The following is a 24,846-nucleotide window of genomic DNA, read 5'->3' as shown; positions in this document are numbered from 1 at the left end:
GGGTATGTACGTACAGTCACTGTGGGGACGACATCCTCGATGCCGTCCTCGATATTGATAAAGCCAGTGACTGATGTGGTGTACTCCTCAATGCCATCGGAAGAATCCCGGAACATATTCCAGTATGTGCTAGCAAAAAAGTCCTATAGTTTAGCATCTGCTTTATGTGACCACTTTTTTATAGACTGAGTAACTGGTGCTTCCTGCTTTAATTTTAGCTTGTAAGCAGGAATCAGGAGGATAGAATTATTGTCAGATTTGCCAAATAGAGGGCGAGGGAGAGCTTTGTACTCGTCTCTGTGTGTGGAGTAAAGGTGGTCTAGAATTTGTTTTCGTCTGGTTGCACATTTAACATACTGATAGAAATTAGACTGATTTAAGTTTCCCTGCATTAAAGTCCCGGGCCACTAGGAGCGCCTCTGGATGAGAGTTTTCCTGTTTGCTTATGGCGGAATACAGCTCATTGAGTGCGGTTTTAGTGCCAGCATCGGTCTGTGGTGGTATATAGACAGCTACGAAAAATACATGTAAACTCTCTAGGTAGATAGTGTGGTTTGCAGCTTATCAATTCTCTACCTCAGGCGAGCAAAACCTTGAGACTTCCTTAGATATTGTGCACCAGCTGTTGTTCATACATATGTATAGGCTCCCGTCTTACCAGAGACTGCTGTTCTGTCCTGCCGATGGAGTGTATAACCCATCAGCTGTATGTTCTTAATGTCGTCGTTCAGCCACGACTCGATGAAACATAAGATATTACAGTTTTCATGTCCCGTTGGTAGTATATACGTGCTTTCAGCTCGTCCCATTTATTTTCCAGCGATTTAACATTAGCTAGCAGGACGGAAGGCAAGGGAAGATTAGCCACTCGTTGCCTGATCCTCGCAAATCACCCTGATCTTTTTCCAAGAAACCTCATAGTTACCTTCTCCAGCGAATCTTGGGGGATCTGGACCTGGTCGGGTGTCTGTAGTAGTATGTCCCTCCCATCCGACTCATTAAAGAAGAACTCTTTGTCCTGTTTGATGTGAGCAATCGCAGTTCTGATGTTCAGAAGCTCTTTTCTGTCATAAGAGACGGTAGCAGCAACATTATGTACAAAACAACTTACGAACCACACGAAAAAACAAACGAAATAGCATGGGCGGTCAAGAGCCAATAAGATGGCAGCCCCTTCCTCCGGCGCCATCGTCGCGACCCCTAGTTTGGGAAATCCTGCCATATGACCTACAAATGGTATGTACAATGACCTAGAATTGAATGGAATATATTGGGATGACACACCAGTGAATGATTGATTGAAGGTTGTGTATTTGTATAAACATAATGAGTAAGAAGTGTTTGTTTGAATGATAGACCTGTAAGATATTGAGTAAATAAAGTAATATAACTGCAAACTGAAAGAGGCACATTAAAAGACACTACAGAAAGTACTTTATTGGATTAAACTATGGGAAACAATAACATTTGCTTATGCAAAAACTATCATAGCAGTCAAATGTGCTTTAATATATTTGATCATTTATTTTTGTGACCAACTTTATTTTTATTATTTCAGATCGCATACAGGCATACAAGAAATAACATGCATTGTCAACTGTGGGACCTTCTTCAGATAGGTGTGTGCCTTTCCAAATCATGTCCAATCAATTGAATTTACCACAGGTGGACTCCAATCAAGTTGTAGAAACATCTTAAGGATGACCAATAGAAACACGATGCATCTGAACTCAGTTTTGAGTCTCATAGCAAAGGGTCTGAATACTTTTGTAAATAAGGTATTTTGTCTGTTATTATTTGTATACATTTTCTAAAATATCTAAAAACCTGTTTTTAGACATTGAGATTGAATGTGTTTAGATTGATGAGATTTTTTGGGGTTTAGAATAAGGATGTAATGGAACAAAATGTGGAAAATGGGAAGAGGACTGAATATCTTCAGAATGCGCTATAGGTGTATTGACTGTTATAAAGGCACTGGATTATGAGCTGTCTTGTTTGCAAAGTTAACAAATTAAATACGCAGTGGCATGGTGCATATAGCCATAGAAGCACAGTGACATGTGCCTCAATAAGGTCATATTTGTGGCTTATTGGGAGTGTGGCTTTCAGTTAGCTATTTTTGAAAACCATCCTGCGAGAGTGACTGTCATTCAAGTTTCAAGTTTAAACGTTCAATGTAATGTGCACAAGTACAGTGAAATGCCTTTCTTGCAAACTCCAAACCCAACAATACAGTCATCAATATCAACGCAGCACTAAAAATAACATAAAGTGGAACAAAAACACACAAGACATAAAAAACAAGAAATAAGAAGAGCACGAGAAAGAAGGAAGCTACTGTATATACAGGGTCAGTTCCACTTCCAGGTAATCTGTTCTGTTCAATGAGTTACATATACACTAGATGACTAATTGAGGGCGCTGTGTTGAAGCCACTGTGCCTCCATCTTGGCACTCCCCACCATTGTAAAAAAAATATTTTGGAAGTTATAGAAATGCATTTATTAATGTCTACATTAGTTTTAGTCACATTTATTCTATTACAGACACATTCATGCATACTTTTAAATTATATTATGTGAGCTAAAAATAAAACAGAAAAAAATCTCACATATATACAAATAAGAATGATTTTTTTGAGAAAACTAATATTACTGTCCCAACTACAACAAAAATGTCCTTGAAACATTTAATATAAATAGTGTAGAATTCTATGAATTCCTATGGAGGACTGCTCCTACTGGGGAGTGCCAATATGACCAACCGGTGGCTTCAAAGCCTCTCAATGGCCAATACATACTGTAGCATCAGCAATCCAGGGTTTATAGACATCATTCGTTATATTTCATCAAATCTGACTAACCCAGTGCACTGACTGCTATCAATTCTATCTGACGGTGTTTGCATCTTTAGGAAAAATACAAATAATGTTCCATTTGGAACACTGACAAGTAGAGAGCTTAGTCTTAGTCCACTCAGGCCCACCCGTGCCTGCTCCCCTGCTGTAGCTACTGTATGTAAACAGGAAGCAGATGAGCGACACATGACAGTGTGGTTTCGTGAGGCGGTGCTTAAGTAAAACATAGATCATGATTTATTCAATTTCAAAAATGGGATATCCAACCAGCATAGGCTGCTGCCTTGAAGTCTGAGGGCACATCCCCTTCATTATCAACACATCGTGCCAACAACATCAAAAGAACCTTTCCAGACTATGAAGTCTGGAGGATTTTGAGAGTTACAGTATGTGTTAGCCAGACAAGTTGTAGCTTGGGCAGTCTCATGGTTATGTTGCTAGTGTAGAGGTGTCCATGTTGGCAGGAGACTGGGTAAGTGGTGGAACAGTTGAGGACTCTGTAGACTCTGTGTTGTCTTCTTCTGTGTTCCTCTGAGGGTCTGTGAGGTTAGGGTTAGGGTCAGGCTCTGTGAGGTCTGCTTCAAACCCTGGGTTAATCTGACCGTGAGAATGCCTCTTCTGGACCTCCTCAAAGATCTGGAGCACCTGGCAGAGACACACACACAGGCTATTACAGACATTATACAGACAGACACACACAACATTACAGACATTATACAGACAGACACACACATAAGCGACACAGGCAGAACACGACCCCCCCTAAAAAAAAAGGGGGTCTCAATTTAGAATAGTCGAAAACAAGGTGCAATTTCGAAATTTGTTTGTTCATCAGCAGTTTTCCTCTTGTTATGTCAGTCACTGACAGTCACTCAATTAATACATGTCAGCAAACAATGTTTAGATTGGTAAGTTAGTCTAGCCAACTATCTAAACTTGTAGTAATCATGTCCCAATTACAGACCGAGCACAAAGTGCATGTTCCCAGGGGCCCTGACCTCCGGAGGGCCCCCATTGATTGTGTTAGTCACTCTAACTCAGATTTCATATTAACATGGCGTAAGTCATGGCAAAATGTGTACAATTGCAGGAAAATAGCTGTAAAACTTCAAATTTGTATCTTCGCCCCATGGCAAAATGTGTAGAATTGCAGAAAACTTGTTTTATAACTGCAACATTTTCTCTTCGCCCAATGGCAAAATGTGTAGAATTGCAGGAAATTAACTTCTCTCCCCCGACAATAAAGGGGGGCCCACTAAAATGTTTTGCACTCGAGGGTTTGGCGGGGGCCCCCAACCAAGAGCCGGCCCAGCATGCACGCCCATACACACACACACACTCACACATACACACCACAACAACCATTACATACAGGACATGAGGTGGTGTTACTGTCATGTCATGTTAACGGTCGGTGCTTCAGGTTGGTGTCAGTTTTGAGGTTCTTGTCATTTTAGCCGCCTTGTTTTTACCTGAGACTTGGGAATGAGGCCTACTCGGAAGAATCCAATATGGCCGCTGTCTATCTTGGTGCAGTCAACCACAGTGGAGGCGATGTTCTCTGGGGACGGGCCGTCACACAACACACCATCCACCTAGACGGACAGACGGACAGACGGACAGTGAGTGAGTGAGTAAATCACAATCTTTTTTTACATTTCCAATTGTAGTTTTGACTCAATTGAACTATGATATGTCTGTGTGCCTATTTCACCTTGTCTCCCAGCTTGGCATACACCTGGTTGTGGTGTGTGGTGTCTGCTTCTCCTGTGGGGTTGGCTGACGTCACAGCAATGGGACCCACCTACAGAACAGAACATAATATTATCTGGCAACAATGGCAAGCATCCATTTAGATACTGTATAATGTATGTAGCGGCTCCCGAGTGGTGCAGAGGTCTAAGCCACTGCATCTCAGTCCAAGAGGCATCACTGCAGTCCCTGGTTCGTTTCCAGCCTGCATCACATCCGGCCGTGATTGGGAGTCCCATAGGGCGGCGCACAATTGGCCCAGCGTTGTCCGGGTATGGCCGGGGTAGGCCGTCATTGTAAATAATAATTTGTTCTTAATTGACTTGCCTATATAAAATAAAGGTTCAATAAAAAATAAAAATACATTTCATGTATTATCTATGTACTATATTTTGTATCTTTTGTAATTAATCCGTGATCGTACAAGGTTAATGAGGTGTGTTGCTACAGCACAATCAGGGTCAGGGTTAGAGGTCAGGGGTTAGGGATAGAAGTCATGGTTAGGGTTCATACCAGGTTGATAAGATGAGTAGCTACAGCACAGTTTGGGTTCCTGATAGCAATGCTCTGAGGGGTTCCGATGTGTTTAGCTGATTCCCCCAGACCAAACATCTCCATCCAAGGACCTGGTGAGGGAAGACAGGACATACTCATCATAATAACTAACATACACTACACGACACTACACACACACACACACACACACACACACACACACACACACACACACACACACACACACACACACACAGTGTTAATAACCCACCCCTGGCTATGACCATGCTGATAGAGGAGGGCCAAGCTGCGCTCATGAAGTCCCAGAGCAGGGCAGACAGCAGGGATCTGACCGGTTCTAACTGGTTAATAGAGGACACCCACAGAGACATGGGCCGGTCCTGAGCCTGCTGTTTACACCTGCACAGGGAGAGACAAGTATAATATGTTATTAACATGCTGCTTACACCTGCAGCACACAGTTAGAGACGAGTAGAATAAGTTATTAACAGGGTTGGGGAGTAACGGTTTACATATAATCCGTTACATGTAAGGGATTACAACAAAAAAACAGTTACTGTAATCCATTACATTACCAGCAAAATATATTGTATTCAGATTACAGATACTTTTGATAAATGAAATTATCACTTTGAGGATTACTTTTAAATTCAGAAAGGATGTTTGCCGAAAAAAATCTTTGACATTTTTGTTTTCTCAATGACATTCAAATCAGCATTGAAAAAAGGCGCAAGGTTAAATTTGTTCCACCTGAGTGAGTCTAACCACAAGTCAGAGACCACTATGATGACACACCGAATGTGTTTGATGGATCGCAGGAAAAGAGCAGGAATAGGCTTTTGTAGGCTACAGTCCAAGCTATGTCTTCCAATGGTGCGACTGCTGTCGGCATCCAAAGAACATCCAACTTGAATAAACGCTTGGAGGTGAAGATGACAGCAGTGTTGTAGTCTACAGTGATACGGATATCACTTATTATTGATATCTACATAGCACATTGATGTGAATCACACTGCTGCTCTCATTTAGCTATTTGCATTTTACGGATTGTGGTTGTTGTGGACGGCTGTTCACAAATCTGAATGTATATTTGAACCCAATAATGGTTGAATTCAAGAAGGTTAAGCTGCCTATCAGTCATTGTTTTTGAAACCAGTGGACAGCCAGTGAAAAATGTGTTCTTGCAACAGCTGCATAGCGCGGATCCCAGCCTACGGAATAAAAGTAGGGCTTTTATTGCTCAATCTAATTCATGCTGATGAAAAAAAAAATCCATAGTCCTAATGGACACATGCTCAAGCTCGCACACTTTTGATAGACTTAAAGGGACAATCTGTTGTTGCTACATTCTTTTTGGACGGCCCAGTACCTAACTGGGGCCAAGTTTCCTGACATCCAAGACCTATAGACTAGGCAGTGTCAGAGGAAAGCCCAAAAATTGTCAAAGACTCCAGTCACCCACGTCATAGACTGTTCTCTCTGCTACCGCACAGCAAGCGGTACCAAGAGGCTCCTTAACAGCTTCTACCCCCAAGCCATGATCAAATGGCCATCCGGACTATTTACATTGATCCCCCCTCCCCCTTTTGCTTTTACACTGCTGCTACACGTGTGTTTATTATCTATACATAGTCACTTTACAAATGACCTCAACTAACCTGTACTCCGCACATTGACCTGGTACCGGTACCCCCTGTCTATGGCCACGTTATTGTTATGTACACTTCCTGTGTTACTTTTTGTTTGATTGATTTGATTATTTTTTACTTCAGTTTATTACATAAATATTTTATTAACTCTATTTCTTGAACTGCATTGTTGGTTAAGGCCTTTTCCCAGCATGAAGCATGAGAATGCCAAGAGTGTGCAAAGCTGTCATCAAGGCAAAGAGTGGCTACTTTGAAAAATCTCAAAAATAAAACTTTTTGGGATTGTTTTAGCACTTTTTTGGTTACTACATGATTCCAAATGTGTTATTTCATAGTAAAAATTACGAAAAACCCTGGAATGAGTAGGTGTGTCCAAACTTTTGACTTGTACTGTATATCCATTGATTCTTAAATAATATAACTTATAACTCTTGAGCTTAGCTCAACTGTCACACTCCTATAATATATCTCCAATGTTTGTAAACATTGTAAACATAAACAAACCCTGTATAGCCTCATAAAACAATAATTTGATATCATGGATGGTCAGTCCTTGAAGTCATAGCTGTCTATTAATCTGAGAGTGGTTACATTTCTCCAGGCCCATCCCTCTGCTTTTTACCAAAACAGAGGCTGGGTGTTCATATTGTTATTGTTTCATCTGTGGATCATTTGTCCTTTAAACAGTTGCATGTGACCAAGTTATCAAAGTGTCACCAACAAAAAGGTAAACAATAGGCCTATAGCAAATTCAGTATATACTGACTTGCCTAGTTAAATAAAGGTTAAATAAAAATGTGTTAAAAAAAAATCTAATATGGTATTCATTTTTCACATGTAAATAACATTTTCAGTAGTGCTCAAAGCATGCCCTTCCAAGAGCACAGCATTTCTTTTTCAAATCAATGAGCCCAAGTGCAAGTGCTGGTTAAGTGGTTGAGGTGGGGAGGAGGATTATCTAAGATACTGTTTGAAGAGGTAGGATTTCAGATGTTTTCGGAAGATGGGCGTTTTGGGGGGAGGACAGAGAAGAGCTTGGCCTGGGCTGAGTGGGAGCTGGGTGGTGGGAGGGCCAACAGACCTGAGGTGGCAGAACGGAGTGCTCAGGTTGGGGTGTAGGGTTTCAGCATAGCGTGAAGGTAGGGAGGGGCCTTTCCTCTTGCTGTTCCGTAGGTAAACACAATGGTCTTGTAGAGGATGCAAGCTTCAACTGGAAGCCAGTGGAGTGTGTGGAGGAGCGGGGTGTCATGAGAGAACTTGGGAAGGTTGAAAACCAGGCAGGCTGCAGTGTTCTGGATAAATTGCAGGGGTTTGATGGCACAAGTGGGGAGCTCAGTCAAAAGCGAGTTGCAGTAGTCCAGACGGGAGAGGACAAGTGCCTGGATTAGGACCTGCGCCACTTCCTGTGTAAGGTAGGGTCGTATTCTACGGATGTTGTAGAGCGTGAACCTGCAGGAGCGGGTCAATATGTTGATGTTTGCAGAGAACGACAGGGTGTTGTCCAGGGTCACGCCAGGGTGTTGTCCAGGGTCACGCCAAGGTTCTTTGCACTCTGGGAGGGCGACACTGTGGAGTTGTCAATCGTGATGGAGAGGTCTTTGAGCGGGCAGGACTTCCCAGGGAGGAAGAGCAGGTCCGTCTTGTCAAGGTTGAGCTTGAGGTAGTGGGGCGACATGCAAGTTGAGATATCTGATAGGCACACAGAGATGCGTGTCGCCACCTGGGTGTCAGAAGGGGGGCAAGGAGAAAAGTAGTTGAGGGTCATCCACAACATGCTGCTTACACCTTCAGCACACAGGGAGAGACATGGAGAATAGTTAGTTTAAATGCAGTATGATAGCCTGGTCCTTGATCTGTTTGAACTGTCTTGGTCGTGACAGAGGAGTTGTTGAGACAACTAAAATAGAAGCATTGTGAGTACTAAGTTTATTCATTTAATCTAATGAAATGATATTTTACAATGTACGTATAACGACCTAGTATGCAGTGTAATTGAAACTCACTTGTAGGCCTTTTCCACAGCGTCCGGTCTGTTACAAGCTGCCACCAGTACATAGACCGTGTCAGTGGGCATCCCACATATACCTCCACTCTTCATGATCTCTGGAGACACAGAGGGATAGTGAGAGTTGGGTTGAGACACATCAATAACCCAACTAACTAAAGACCTAAAGAACTTGCAATGAAGTGATCCTGTCAGCCTCAACACACACACACACAAATATACACACACAGCCTGTTATTCATAGTGTTTTCATGAGAATGATGCATTAGACTAGACCAATGATTGTCATGGTTCTGAAGAGCTACTGGGTATGCAGATTTGCTGTTTCAGTCCAGCACTGAGACCCTGCATTCTGCTCACCAGGACATTGAATCAGGTGTGTTAGTACTGGAATGAAGCAAAACCCTGCACCCACAGTATTTCACCAATAGCAGAGTTGGTGACCAGTTCTTTGTCTCAAATTGCACCTTATGCCCTATAACATAAAGCACTACTTTAAATAAGATAGAGAAAAGGGTGCCTTTTGGGACTGAGCCCAGGATAGGTACCCCCTTATGTTTCACCTGCTATCTGATGGACGGCCGTGGACTTGCGTGCAGGGACATGAAGACAGATTTCCTTCCCTCCTCCTCCCGTCCCACTCAGCCTGACTAACGCCCGTCCCAGGGGCAACTGGGGTGTCAGGAAGGTCAGGCTGACCAGACCAGACAGGAAACAGTAGAATGACATCAGGCCAAACACGATCGACACCCCGATGTCATACCCATAAGGAAGTGCTCCCATGGCGTCCAGGAGGAAGGAGATGATAATGAGCTGAAAGGTCGCGGCATAGACAACCCAGGCTACGCTCAGGAACAGCGCTCCTACCGTCACCAGACTGTTGAACAACAGGAAGCTGATGATGCCCACAGCCAGGTTGAATCCCCGTGTGTCCCCGTAGAGCCCGCCGTACCGCGTCAGCCCCCAGACAGACCACATGACACCATACAGGACAAACGCCATGCTCTCAAGGGTCTTACCTACCGGAAATGTACACATTTGTATTTGTATTTGTTATGGATCCCCATTAGCTGCTGCTTTCCTGGGGTCCAGCAAAATTAAGGCAGTTTATACCATTTTAAAACATTACAATACATTCACAGATTTCACAACACACTGTGTGCCCTCAGGCCCCTACTCCACCACTACCACATATCTACAGTACTAAATCCATGTTTATGTATATGTAACTGATGTGAAATGGCTAGCTAGTTAGCGGGGTGCGCACTAATAGCGTTTCAATCGGTGACGTCACTCGCTCTGAGACCTTGAAGTAGTTGTTCCCTTTGCTCTGCAAGGGCCGCTTTTGTGGAGCGATGGATAATGATGCTTCGAGGGTAGCTGTTGTCGATGTGTGCAGAGGGTCCCTGGTTCGAACCCAGGAAGGGGCGAGGAGAGGGACGGAAGGTGTACTGTTACATATAGCGCGTGTGTGTGTACAGTATGCATGTGTCTGTGCCAATGTTTGCGTTACTTCACAGTCCTCTCTGTTCCATAAGGTGTTTTTTTATCTGTTTTTTAAATGTAATTTTACTGTTTGGCGTCAGTTACTTGATGTGAAATAGAGTTCCATGTAGTCATGGCTCTATGTAGTACTGTGTGCCTCCCATAGTCTATTCTGGACTTGGGGACCGTGAAGAGACCTCTTGTGGCATGTCTCAGAGAGTCAGGACACCCGTTTAACGTCCCATCCGAAAGACGGCACTCTACACAGGGCAGTGTCCCCAATCATTGCCCTGGGGCATTGGGATATTTTTTTAGACCAGAGGAAAAATGTGCCTCCTACTGGCCCTCCAACACCACTTCCAGCAGCATCTGGTCTCCCATCCAGAAACTGACCAGGACCAACCCTGCTTAGCTTCAGAAGCAAGCCAGCAGTGGTATGCAGGGTGGTATGCTGCTGGAGTAAAAAGGTGCCCAGAGGTGAAAGGTGCCCAGAGGTGCCCAGAGTAAATGGCCTGCTCCTCAGTCCCAGTTGCTAATATATGCATATTATTATTAGTATTGGATAGAATACACTCTGAAGTTTCTAAAACTGTTTGAATGATGTCTGGGAGTATAACAAAAACCTGAGAAGAAATCCAAACAGGAAGTGGGAAATCTAACGTTGGTCGATTTCTAACCCAGCCCCTATTGAATACAAAGTGGGATATTGGTTATGTTGCACTTCCTAAGGCTTCCACTAGATGTTAACCGTCTTTAGAAACTTGAATGAGGCTTCTACTGAGATGTGGGGCCGGATGAGAGCTCTTTGAGTCAGTGGTCTGGCAGAGAGCCAGGTCCTGGTCACACGCATTTCACATGATAGCGACCTGCGTTCCATGGCTTTTCTACAGACAATGGAATTCTCCGGTTGGAACGTTATTGAAGATTTATGATAAAAACATCCTAAAGATTGATTCTATACTTGGTTTGACAAGTTTCTTTGACCTGTAATATAACTTTTTGAAGTTTTCGTCCGACGTTTGGCTGGACCTGCACGAGTGTTTGGATTTGTGGACTAAACGCCCTAACAAAAGTAACTACTTGGACATAAATAATGGACATTATCAAACAAAACGAACATTTATTGTGGAACTAGGATTCCTGGGAGTGCATTCTGATGAAGATCAAAGGTAAGGGAATATTTATAATGTTATTTCTGATTTCTGTTGACTCCAACATGGCGGATAAAAAAAAAATTCTGAGTGCCGTTCTCAGATTATTGCATGGTTTGATTTTTCCATAAAGGTTTTTTGAAATCTGACACAGCGGTTGCATTAAGGAGAGGTATATCTATATTTCCATGTCTAACAATTGTATTTTCATTCATATTTATAATGAGTATTTCTGTAAAATGATGTGGCTCTCTGCAATATCACCGGATGTTTTTGGAACTAGTGAACGTAACGCGCCAATGTATACTGAGAGTTTTTTATATAAATATGAACTTTATTAAACAAAACATACATGTATTGTATAACATGAAGTCCTATGAGTGTCATCTGATGAAGATCATCAAAGGTTAGTGATTAATTTAATCTCTATTTGTGCTTTTTGTGACTCCTCTCTTTGGCTGGAAAAAATGCTGGGTTTTTCTGTGAGTTGGTGGTGACCTAACATAGTCGTTTGTGGTGCTTTCGCTGTAAAGCCTATTTGAAATCGGACACTGTGGTGGGATTAACCTTTTTGGGATAGGGGGCAGCATTTTCACTTTTGGATGCCCAGAGTGAACTGCCCCCTACTCTGTCCCAGATGCTAATATATGCATATTATTATCAGTATTGGATAGAAAACACTCTGAAGTTTCTAAAACTGTTTGAATGATATCTGTGAGTATAATAGAACTCATATGGCAGGCGAAAACCTGAGAAAAATCCAACCAGGAAGTGGGACATCTGAGGTTTGTAGTTTTGCAAAGCTTGGCCTACCGAATACACATTGAGATATGGATAAAGTTGCACTTCCTACGTCTTCCACTAGATGTCAACCGTCTTTAGAAACTGGTTTGAGGATTCTACTATAAAGGAGGGGCTCATAAGAGCTCTTTGAGTCAGTGATTTGGCAGAGAGCCTTGGTCTCATGACGCGCGCTCCCGACAGAGTTACCTCTCGTTCCAGTGCTTTTCTGAAGACAAAGTAATTCTCCGGTTGGAACATTATTGATGTTTTATGTTAAAAACATCCTAAAGATTGATTCCATACATCGTTTGACATGTTTCTAAAGGACTGTAACAGAACTTTTCAAGTTTTTGTCTGGATGAAGTGCCTGCGCCTCATGAAGATGGATTACTGGGCTGAACACGCTAACAACAAGTGGCTATTTGGACATAAATGATGGAACTTTATGGAACAAATCCTTCATTTATTGTCGAACTGGGATTCCTGGGAGTGCCTTCTGATGAAGATCATCAAAGGTAAGTTAATATTTATGGTGTTGTTTCTAACTTTGTTGATTCCAAAATGGCGGATATTCCTCTGGCTGTTTGAGTTCTGAGCGCCGTTCACAGATTATGCTTTTTCCGTAAAGCTTTTTTGAAATCTGACACAGCGGTTGCATTAAGGGGAAGTCTATCTTTAATTCTGTGAAAAACACTTGTATCTTTTATCAATGTTTATTATGAGTATTTCTGCAAAATCACAGGATGTTTTGGAATCAAAACGTTACTCCACGTAAGGCGCCAACTGAGCCAACAAAATCACATAAACTGAGATTTTTGGATATAAATATGCATATTATCAAACAAAACATACATGTATTGTGTAACATGATGTCCTATGAATGTCATCTGATGAAGATCATCAAAGGTTAGTGATTAATTGTATCTATATTTCTGCTTTTTGTGACTCCTATCTTTGGCTGGAAAAATATCTGTGTTTTTTCGAATTGGCTATGACCTAACATAATCATATGTTGTGCTTTAGCTGTAAAGCATTTTTGAAATCGGACACGATGGGTAGATTAACAAGATGTTTATCTTTCATTTGCTGTATTGGACTTGTTAATGTGTGAAAGTTACATATTTCAAAAAAATATTTTTGAATTTCAGCGGAATGTTGTCGAGGAAGGTTAACAACAAGATTACCTTTAAAACGATATAAGAGACATGTATGTTTTAATTATGAGATTTCTGTTGTTTTGAATTTGGCGCTCTGCACTTTCACTGGCTGTTGTCATATCGATCCCTTTAACGGGATTGCAGCCCTAAGAAGTTTTAAGGTCTTACCACGGGAGAAGGCCACGGAGCCGACCAGCAGCTGGAGGACGCCGCCTGCCACGACAGCCCAGGGCAGGACCAGCACGCCCAGAGGGGCCCGGTCCCCCATGGACGCCGTGATGGAGAAGACAGCGAGGACAGAGCAGGCGTGACCTAACACCTCTGCGTCAGCATACCTGGAGTAGCCCAGGTAGGGAGCTTGGCTGTGTCTGTCGTGGGGACGGAGAGTCAGGCTGCTGACACGTGTCACCAGGGCCTTGAACACGCCCTCCCCGTAGGAATCCTTTTGGCCGAGACGTTGTTGTAGGAGGTGACCAGTAACATCACGGCTGACACAACAAAGATGGCTGCCTGGACGCCCTGCGCCCCAGACTGGAAGGAGAGGGAAGGCTGGGCTGCGAGGGCGATAGTATATGCCACATAGAACAGCTGGTAGAGACCCTCAGCTAGACTCTTCTGACAGCTGAACAGAGCCAGGATGAAGAATAGAACAGCGAAGACAACGGGAAAGGGGATAGGGGAGGAGGGGTGGATGGAGAAGGCTGTGAGAAGAGCGCTGTAGCCCTCAGCAAAGCGCAGAATGGAGGTGAAGCCGTAGAAGGTGGCGGTCAGGGAGTCCATGGATCTGTAGGAGAGGACACACACAACTAGCTGGAATACAGCAGCCGTCCAAAGCCAGGGGACGTGACCCGGGGCGAGTTGAGGAACCACAGCCAGTAGGGGGCAGGCTATTACACTAGCAGACAGCAGATTCATCACCAGGCCTACAGGCACCACGTCGTTACAGTCCTCTGGAGCTCTGACCCCTGACCCCTGACCCCCTGCCCCTCTTCTCAGCCCTGTACCAGGAGCCTCCACCCTTCCCTGGGTGATAAAGGAGAGCAGGCGGCCACAGCCAAAGTAAGCCCCCACCAGGGTGACCAGCAGGTAGCAGGCGGCCGTGGCAGACTGGCCGAACCCCTGGGGAGGAGAGGCCGGCGATCTGGTGCCCACAGGCCAGGCTGATAGACAGGGAGATGATTAACAGGACCACCTACAATACAACAATACAACTTTATTTTCCATACGTTACAGCAAACAATGTAAAATGTGTCTTCTATTCGATTCTCAACTCCATTCAAATTGATAGACAGCTAGCTAGCTAGCTATATAGATAGAAAGATACAGATGTAGGATCCTAATTTAATCACTCTGTTATTGTTGCGAATTTTCCTGCACAACAGGATTCACCTAACTTCATAGAAAACCTGCATCAACACTTGGTTGTTAGAGTTTTTCTAAATCGCTTTGGCTCAATTTTCAAATGACATTTATTTTATCCAAAACAACAAGTTCAAGTCTCTGAACAATTAGTTTCTTGCTCACACCAGATTTGAATTTCTTATTCATTTAAGCAAATTGCATGTGTTTTGGCACGTGTGCAAAAGAGTAAGTACAATTGTCTACAATTTGCATAATAACTACATGCACATGACTGATCAAAACCGATGAGTTGATTCTCAGTGAAATTGTCATAATCTTCACAACTTCTAAAAACATGATTTCATCGCGTGAGCCATCACATGCAAAATTATCCATTAAATTATCAAAATCTGTCAGGCATACATGTATATATCTATGACATGGAATGTTTGTGATGTCTGCTAAATTGGCAAATTACCTGCCAGGTGAAATAGTAATGAAATAGGAATCACAATCTTACTAATCAACCAATCAAGTTTGGAAGCATAACACCCAACTTCTCCTGGCCTTCCTAAATACACTTTACAGAGACCTAATACCAGAACACCAAAAAGGTTTAGCTACACCAGATTTACCAAAGTATGTAATTATGTGGGATAATGTCAGTTCCACTGAACCCACAGCACAATCACTATAATTTTTGAACATGGAGGAACATCACAAACCTGAACAGCAGTTACATGGTCGTGGAAGAGAAATAAGGAGATGTGTAAGAAGGCATGATGGTGTTGTTAGGGGAAGACTTAATAGAGGAAGAGGTAAAAGGGAAAGAATAAGAGTCCCTGATGAAATCAGAGCCTCAATTGTAGACCATGTCATAAACCATGGTCTGACAATGGAAGAGGCTGGTCGGAGAGCACAGCCTAATGTAAACAGGTTCACAGTGTCATCAGTGCAAACATTCCGTAGGGAAAACAGCATCTCATTCACAACAATACAGCAACTATTGTAAAGGTAAATGCAAGTCTGAAAATCACAATGTACCGTAAGATATGTATGAGGAATATACAGTAATACAGTACAATTTGAATACAATATACTATCTGTAAAATGATCTCTTTGTGAATCTTACATGTCATATATAGGACTGCAAAATGACCTCATGCTGGTGGCAGAGCAGCTCTACATGTCATATATAGGACTGCACAGTGACCTCATGTTGATGACAGAGCAGCTCTACATGTCATATACTGCACAGGACATGTTGATGCAGAGCAGCTCTACATGTCACTGCGACCATGTCATGTTGATGACAGAGCAGCTCACAATGACCTCATGTGACAGAGCAGCTCTACATATAGGACTGACCTCATGTTGATGACAGAGCAGCTCCATGTCATATATAGGACTGGTGGCAGAGCAGCTCTACATGTCATATATAGGACTGCACAACAGAGCACCTACATGCTGGTGGCAAGCAGCTCTACATGTCATATATAGGACTGCACTGCACCTCATGTTGATGACAGAGCAGCTCTACATGTCATATATAGGACTGCACAACGACCTCATGTTGATGTCAGAGCAGCTCTACATGTCATATATAGGACTGACATGTTGATGACAGATCAGCAGACCTCTACATGTCATATATAGGACTGCACAACGACCTCTACATGTTGATGACAGAGCAGTCATGTCATATATAGGACTGCACAACATGTTGATGACAGAGCTCTACATGTCATATAGGACTGCATGTCAACGACCTCATGTTGATGACAGAGCAGCTCTACATGTCATGTCATATATAGGACATGTCACACAACGACCCCTCTACATGTCATATATAGGACTGCACAACGACCTCATGTTGATGACAGAGCAGCTCTACATGTCATATATAGGACTGCACAATGATGACAGAGCAGCTCTACATGTCATATAGGACTGCACAACAGAAGCAGCTCTACATGTCATATATAGGATGTCATGTATAGGACTGCACTGACCTCATGTTGAACAGACCTCTACATGTCATATATAGGACTGACAGAGCAGCTCTACACATATAATGACCTCTACATGTCATGATGACAGGACAGCCTCTACATGTCATATAGGACTGCACAACGACCTCTACATGTCATATATAGGACTGCACCTCATGTTGATGACAGAGCAGCTCTACATGTCATATAGGGACTGACCTCACAACGACCTCATGTTGATGACAGATCAGCTCTACATGTCATGTCATATATAGGACTGCACAACGACCATGTTGATGACAGAGCTACATGTCATATATAGGACTGCACAACGACCTCTACATGTCATATATAGGACTGCACAATGACTCTACATGTGATGACAGAGCACCTCTACATGTCATATATAGGACTGCACAATGACCTCATGTTGATGACAGAGCAGCTCTACATGTCATATATAGGACTGCACACATGTCATGTATAGGACTGCACAACGACCCCTACATGTCATATATAGGACTGCACAACGACCTCTACATGTCATATATAGGACTGCACAAGAGCAGCTCTACATGTCATATATAGGACTGCACTGCATGTCAACGACCTCTACATGTCATATATAGGACTGCACAACGACCTCTACATGTCATATATAGGACTGCACAATGACCTCTACATGTCATATATAGGACTGCACAACGACCTCTACATGTCGTATATAGGACTGCACAACGACCTCTACATGTCATACATTTACATTTACATTTAAGTCATTTAGCAGACGCTCTTATCCAGAGCGACTTACAAATTGGTGCATTCACCTTATGACATCCAGTGGAGCAGCCACTTTACAATAGTGCATCTAAATCTTTTAAGGGGGGTGGGGTGAGAAGGATTACTTTATCCTATCCTAGGTATTCCTTAAAGAGGTGGGGTTTCAGGTGTCTCCGGAAGGTGGTGATTGACTCCGCTGTCCTGGCGTCGTGAGGGAGTTTGTTCCACCATTGGGGGGCCAGAGCAGCGAACAGTTTTGACTGGGCTGAGCGGGAACTGTACTTCCTCAGTGGTAGGGAGGCGAGCAGGCCAGAGGTGGATGAACGCAGTGCCCTTGTTTGGGTGTAGGGCCTGATCAGAGCCTGGAGGTACTGAGGTGCCGTTCCCCTCACAGCTCCGTAGGCAAGCACCATGGTCTTGTAGCGGATGCGAGCTTCAACTGGAAGCCAGTGGAGAGAGCGGAGGAGCGGGGTGATGTGAGAGAACTTGGGAAGGTTGAACACCAGACGGGCTGCGGCGTTCTGGATGAGTTGTAGGGGTTTAATGGCACAGGCAGGGAGCCCAGCCAACAGCGAGTTGCAGTAATCCAGACGGGAGATGACAAGTGCCTGGATTAGGACCTGCGCCGCTTCCTGTGTGAGGCAGGGTCGTACTCTGCGGATGTTGTAGAGCATGAACCTACAGGAACGGGCCACCGCCTTGATGTTAGTTGAGAACGACAGGGTGTTGTCCAGGATCACGCCAAGGTTCTTAGCGCTCTGGGAGGAGGACACAGTGGAGTTGTCAACCGTGATGGCGAGATCATGGAACGGGCAGTCCTTCCCCGGGAGGAAGAGCAGCTCCGTCTTGCCGAGGTTCAGCTTGAGGTGGTGATCCGTCATCCACACTGATATGTCTGCCAGACATGCAGAGATGCGATTCGCCACCTGGTCATCAGAAGGGGGAAAGGAGAAGATTAATTGTGTGTCGTCTGCATAGCAATGATAGGAGAGACCATGTGAGGTTATGACAGAGCCAAGTGACTTGGTGTATAGCGAGAATAGGAGAGGGCCTAGAACAGAGCCCTGGGGACACCAGTGGTGAGAGCACGTGGTGAGGAGACGGATTCTCGCCACGCCACCTGGTAGGAGCGACCTGTCAGGTAGGACGCAATCCAAGCGTGGGCCGCGCCGGAGATGCCCAACTCGGAGAGGGTGGAGAGGAGGATCTGATGGTTCACAGTATCGAAGGCAGCCGATAGGTCTAGAAGGATGAGAGCAGAGGAGAGAGAGTTAGCTTTAGCAGTGCGGAGCGCCTCCGTGATACAGAGAAGAGCAGTCTCAGTTGAATGACTAGTCTTGAAACCTGACTGATTTGGATCAAGAAGGTCATTCTGAGAGAGATAGCGGGAGAGCTGGCCAAGGACGGCACGTTCAAGGGTTTTGGAGAGAAAAGAAAGAAGGGATACTGGTCTGTAGTTGTTGACATCGGAGGGATCGAGTGTAGGTTTTTTCAGAAGGGGTGCAACTCTCGCTCTCTTGAAGACGGAAGGGACGTAGCCAGCGGTCAGGGATGAGTTGATGAGCGAGGTGAGGTAAGGGAGAAGGTCTCCGGAAATGGTCTGGAGAAGAGAGGAGGGGATAGGGTCAAGCGGGCAGGTTGTTGGGCGGCCGGCCGTCACAAGACGCGAGATCTCATCTGGAGAGAGAGGGGAGAAAGAGGTCAGAGCACAGGGTAGGGCAGTGTGAGCAGAACCAGCGGTGTCGTTTGACTTAGCAAACGAGGATCGGATGTCGTCGACCTTCTTTTCAAAATGGTTGACGAAGTCATCTGCAGAGAGGGAGGAGGGGGGGGAGGGGAGGAGGATTCAGGAGGGAGGAGAAGGTGGCAAAGAGCTTCCTAGGGTTAGAGGCAGATGCTTGGAATTTAGAGTGGTAGAAAGTGGCTTTAGCAGTAGCGACAGAAGAGGAAAATGTAGAGAGGAGGGAGTGAAAGGATGCCAGGTCCGCAGGGGAGGCGAGTTTTCCTCCATTTCCGCTCGGCTGCCCGAGCCCTGTTCTGTGAGCTCGCAATGAGTCGTCGAGCCACGGAGCGGGAGGGGAGGACCGAGCCGGCCTGGAGGATAGGGGACATAGAGAGTCAAAGGATGCAGAAAGGGAGGAGAGGAGGGTTGAGGAGGCAGAATCAGGAGATAGGTTGGAGAAGGTTTGAGCAGAGGGAAGAGATGATAGGATGGAAGAGGAGAGAGTAGCGGGGAGAGAGAGCGAAGGTTGGGACGGCGCGATACCATCCGAGTAGGGGCAGTGTGGGAAGTGTTGGATGAGAGCGAGAGGGAAAAGGATACAAGGTAGTGGTCGGAGACTTGGAGGGGAGTTGCAATGAGGTTAGTGGAAGAACAGCATCTAGTAAAGATGAGGTCGAGCGTATTGCCTGCCTTGTGAGTAGGGGGGAAGGTGAGAGGGAGAGGTCAAAAGAGGAGAGGAGTGGAAAGAAGGAGGCAGAGAGGAATGAGTCAAAGGTAGACGTGGGGAGGTTAAAGTCGCCCAGAACTGTGAGAGGTGAGCCGTCCTCAGGAAAGGAGCTTATCAAGGCATCAAGCTCATTGATGAACTCTCCGAGGGAACCTGGAGGGCGATAAATGATAAGGATGTTAAGCTTGAAAGGGCTGGTAACTGTGACAGCATGGAATTCAAAGGAGGCGATAGACAGATGGGTAAGGGGAGAAAGAGAGAATGACCACTTGGGAGAGATGAGGATCCCGGTGCCACCACCCCGCTGACCAGAAGCTCTCGGGGTGTGCGAGAACACGTGGGCGGACGAAGAGAGAGCAGTAGGAGTAGCAGTGTTATCTGTGGTGATCCATGTTTCCGTCAGTGCCAAGAAGTCGAGGGACTGGAGGGAGGCATAGGCTGAGATGAACTCTGCCTTGTTGGCCGCAGATCGGCAGTTCCAGAGGCTACCGGAGACCTGGAACTCCACGTGGGTCGTGCGCGCTGGGACCACCAGATTAGGTTGGCCGCGGCCACGCGGTGTGGAGCGTTTGTATGGTCTGTGCAGAGAGGAGAGAACAGGGATAGACAGACACATAGTTGACAGGCTACAGAAGAGGCTACGCTAATGCAAAGGAGATTGGAATGACAAGTGGACTACACGTCTCGAATGTTCAGAAAGTTGAGCTTACGTAGCAAGAATCTTATTGACTAAAATGATTAAAAATGATACAGTACTGCTGAAGTAGGCTAGCTGGCAGTGGCTGCGTTGTTGACTTTGTAGGCTAGCTGGCAGTGGCTGCGTTGTTGATTCGGGGGCTAGCTGGCTAGCTAGCAGTGTTGATTACGTTACGTTGCGTTAAAAGAACGACAATAGCTGGCTAGGTAACCTAGAAAATCGCTCTGGACTACACAATTATCTTTGATACAGAGACGGCTATGTAGCTAGCTATGTAGCTAGCTACGATCAAACAAATCAAACCGTTGTACTGTAATGAAATGAAATGAAAATGTGATACTACCTGTGGAGCGAGGCGGAATGCGACCGGGTTGTTGAGTTCTATTCGGTAGACGTTGGCTAGCTGTTGGCTAGCTAGCAGTGTCTCCTACGTTAAGGACGACAAATAGCTGGCTAGCTAACCTCGGTAAATTAAGATAATCACTCTAAAACTACACACTCTAAACTACACAATTATCTTGGATACGAAGACAGCAAAGACAACTATGTCATATATAGGACTGCACAACGACCTCATGTTGATGACAGAGCAGCTCTACATGTCATATATAGGACTGCACAACGACCTCTACATGTCGTATATAGGACTGCACAACGACCTCATGTTGATGACAGAGCAGCTCTACATGTCATATATAGGACTGCACAACGACCTCTACATGTCATATATAGGACTGCACAACGACCTCTACATGTCATATATAGGACTACACAACGACCTCTACATGTCATATATAGGACTGCACAACGACCCCTACATGTCATATATAGGACTGCACAACGACCTCTACATGTCATATATAGGACTGCACAACGACCTCTACATGTCATATATAGGACTGCACAACGACCTCTACATGTCATATATAGGACTGCACAACGACCTCTACATGTCATATATAGGACTGCACAACGACCTCTACATGTCATATATAGGACTGCATGTACATGTCATATATAGGACTGCACAACATGTTGATGACAGAGCAGCTCTACATGTCATATATAGGACTGCACAACGACCTCTACATGTCATATATAGGACTGCACAACGACCTCATGTTGATGACAGAGCAGCTCTACATGTCATATATAGGACTGCACAACGACCTCATGTTGATGACAGAGCAGCTCTACTTGTCATATAGGACTGCACAACGACCTCTACATGTCATATATAGGACTGCACAATGACCTCTTGCTGGTGGCAGAGCAGCTCTACATGTCATATATAGGACTGCACAACGACCTCTACATGTCATATATAGGACTGCACAACGACCTCATGTTGATGACAGAGCAGCTCTACATGTCATATATAGGACTGCACAACGACCTCATGTTGATGACAGAGCAGCTCTACTTGTCATATATAGGACTGCACAACGACCTCTACATGTCATATATAGGACTGCACAATGACCTCTTGCTGGTGGCAGAGCAGCTCTACATGTCATATATAGGACTGCACAACGACCTCTACATGTCATATATAGGACTGCACAACGACCTCATGTTGATGACAGAGCAGCTCTACATGTCATATATAGGACTGCACAACGACCTCTACATGTCATATATAGGACTGCACAACAACCTCATGTTGATGACAGAGCAGCAGTATTCAGTCATCAGCAAGAACAAGAAATTTGCAACATGGTCATAGTCAACAATTCCATCAGGCTAAGAGATCTAAAGTGCAATCATAAATGACAACAATATCTTCGCAAATATCAATTCTGTCAGCATTTCCACTATAGACCGTTTTGGAAAAAAGTAAAATGACTATGAAACAACTCTACAAGATGCCATTTGAAAGGAACAGTGACAGAGTGAAGTATGTCCAGGTAAACCATTGGGTTGCACATGGTATACTGTACAGAAAGTTTTACTGTACTTCAATGATGCCTGTATATACTTCTTGAAATTTGTAGATACCCATAAGAACAGAAAAAAATGATACTTTAATAAACTGTCTGATTGTAGAATAGGCTATGTAAAACTAACTTTATATTTAGTTTCTGTGTTACTATATAGAGCATAATGGAGCTGGAAGGGCATGAAATGACCCACATTCTTGTTTTTGTGAACGAAGCTGGGTTCAATCTGGCCAAAGGCAGGAGACGTGGCCGCAATCTCATTGGACACCGAGCCACAATTGCCACACCAGGCCAAAGTGGGGGCAATATTACAATGTGTGCTGCCATTTCTGAGAATGGTGAGAGCACACATATTCCACACATTGGGCCCTATCACACCCAACTTCTCCTGGCCTTCCTAAATACACTTTACAGAGACCTAATACCAGAACACGAAAGAGGTTTAGCTAGACCAGATTTGCCAAATTATGTAATTGTGTGGAATAATGTCAGCTTCCATCGAACCAACATTGTTAGGGAAAGGTTTGCTGCGCATGAAAGGATAACAATGGAGTTCTTCCACCGTACTCCCCATTCCTGAATCCAATAGAAGAGTTTTGTTCAGCGTGGAGGTGGAAAGTATATGCCTATCGGGCACAAGATCAGATGTCTCTGTTAGATGCCATGAATGCTGCTTCTGAGGACATCACAGGCGATCTTTGCAGAGGATGGTTGAGCCACGCAAGGAGACTTTTCCCCCGGTGCATCACAAGGGAAAACATCAGATGTGATGTTGACGAAAATCTCTGGCCAGACCAACAAGAGTGACAGGATGTCCACCAAGAAGATAGGTACTTGTAGTGTTACATACTGTGAGGAGGTACAGTACAGCAGGTTTTTTCATTGTTGCAGGTTTTTTTTGGGGGGGTGGTCATTTTGTGGCTAATTTGCTGTTCACTATATATGACTTTACATGTAAGAAATGTGAATTTTCTGTTACAAAAATGTACTGTTTACATACAAATGTGTATATCCTTTTTCTGTGTACTACAGTATTGTACAGTTTTGACTTTTCCCAGTAAACTTTTCCTTACTGTTGAAATTGATATCTAAAACGCTCAGTGTGATACACAATAGCATTCAGCTAGACGAAACTGACCTTCTGGTATAGCACAGTAAGCAGTCAGTGTCAACCAAAAAGTTGAACAAAACTGAAATTTGTACATAACAAACGTTTCCAGGGTTGACTGCTATGGTGAAAAAATATTGAAACATTTTGACCAGTACGGCTCACACAATGACAAAACTTTTAATTTTGGTGGCATTGGTCAATTCACTGTCACAATAACTAGGTTTTGAAGCATGAGTTAAATATTTTGGGTGAGTTACTACATTTTGCAGACATGCAATAGAGTTGTGATGTCCCATAAAACAGTGGTGACAATTGCACTTAGAGTTCAGAGAATTTTAAGACTGTTTAAAAAAATGAGCCAAAGCGATTGAGAAAAACAAACAATAATGCACTTTTCATGCAGCCTAATGTTGGCCAGCTAATAGCCTAACCACCGATAGAGGAACAGTACATCGGCGGAATTGTTTAAATGGACTAAATGTTCAAATCCTGTTGCTGCAGAATTATTTCCCTGCAACAAAACTGGTCAAATTAAGAGTGTACATCTGTAGATATATATGTAGATAGATACGATAGATACTGTAGATAATTACACACACCTCTCTCTGGAGGACAGATACTGTAGCCAGTATGAGGAAGGCCAGGGTGAAGGCTGCTAGGCCAGGGACCAAAGAGGACCTCAGCTCTGTAGTCCCCACCAACCCCTCCCCAACGAGCAGGTAGACCAGTCCAGACCCACACCACAAGGCTGACACGGTCAGACACACACTGGAGAACAACTGGGACTGGGACAGGCTGCGACGCACCCCTAGTGGGAGGGAGGGAGGGAGGGAGGGAGGGAGGGAGGGAGGGAGGGAGGGAGGGAGGGAGGGAGGGAAAAACATTTATTGATCTCTGGCTGATACCACGTTCAAACACAAAGTCAATACAATGAAATCATGAATGCATGTCTTAGTCCACGTTCGCATAGTTAATGGTGCTCCGCCATTTCCTGGATGCTAGAATTCAAATTGTTCACCTAATATTTGTTTATATGACAAAACAAGAAATGTATAGTGTAGAGAATCATTGTACCATCTAAACCACTGTGAATATATATTGCATTTAAAGCTGTTTGACGCTGGTGAACAAAACCGAAAGAAAGAGACGCAACAACAAAACTCAAGAAATGGAAGCAT

At 44.2% G+C, this 24,846-nt stretch overlaps 1 pseudogene; it reads right to left on the bottom strand.

Moving 5' to 3' along the window:
- Positions 1-1,411: 1,411 nt before the first annotated feature.
- Positions 1,412-22,909, bottom strand: LOC115119986 (uncharacterized; annotated as a pseudogene).
- Positions 22,910-24,846: the final 1,937 nt, after the last annotated feature.

The sequence above is a fragment of the Oncorhynchus nerka genome, linkage group LG11 (genome assembly GCF_034236695.1).
Source record: "Oncorhynchus nerka isolate Pitt River linkage group LG11, Oner_Uvic_2.0, whole genome shotgun sequence".
Taxonomy (NCBI): Eukaryota; Metazoa; Chordata; class Actinopteri; order Salmoniformes; family Salmonidae; genus Oncorhynchus; species Oncorhynchus nerka.
This window is presented reverse-complemented; position numbering and strand designations above follow the sequence as displayed.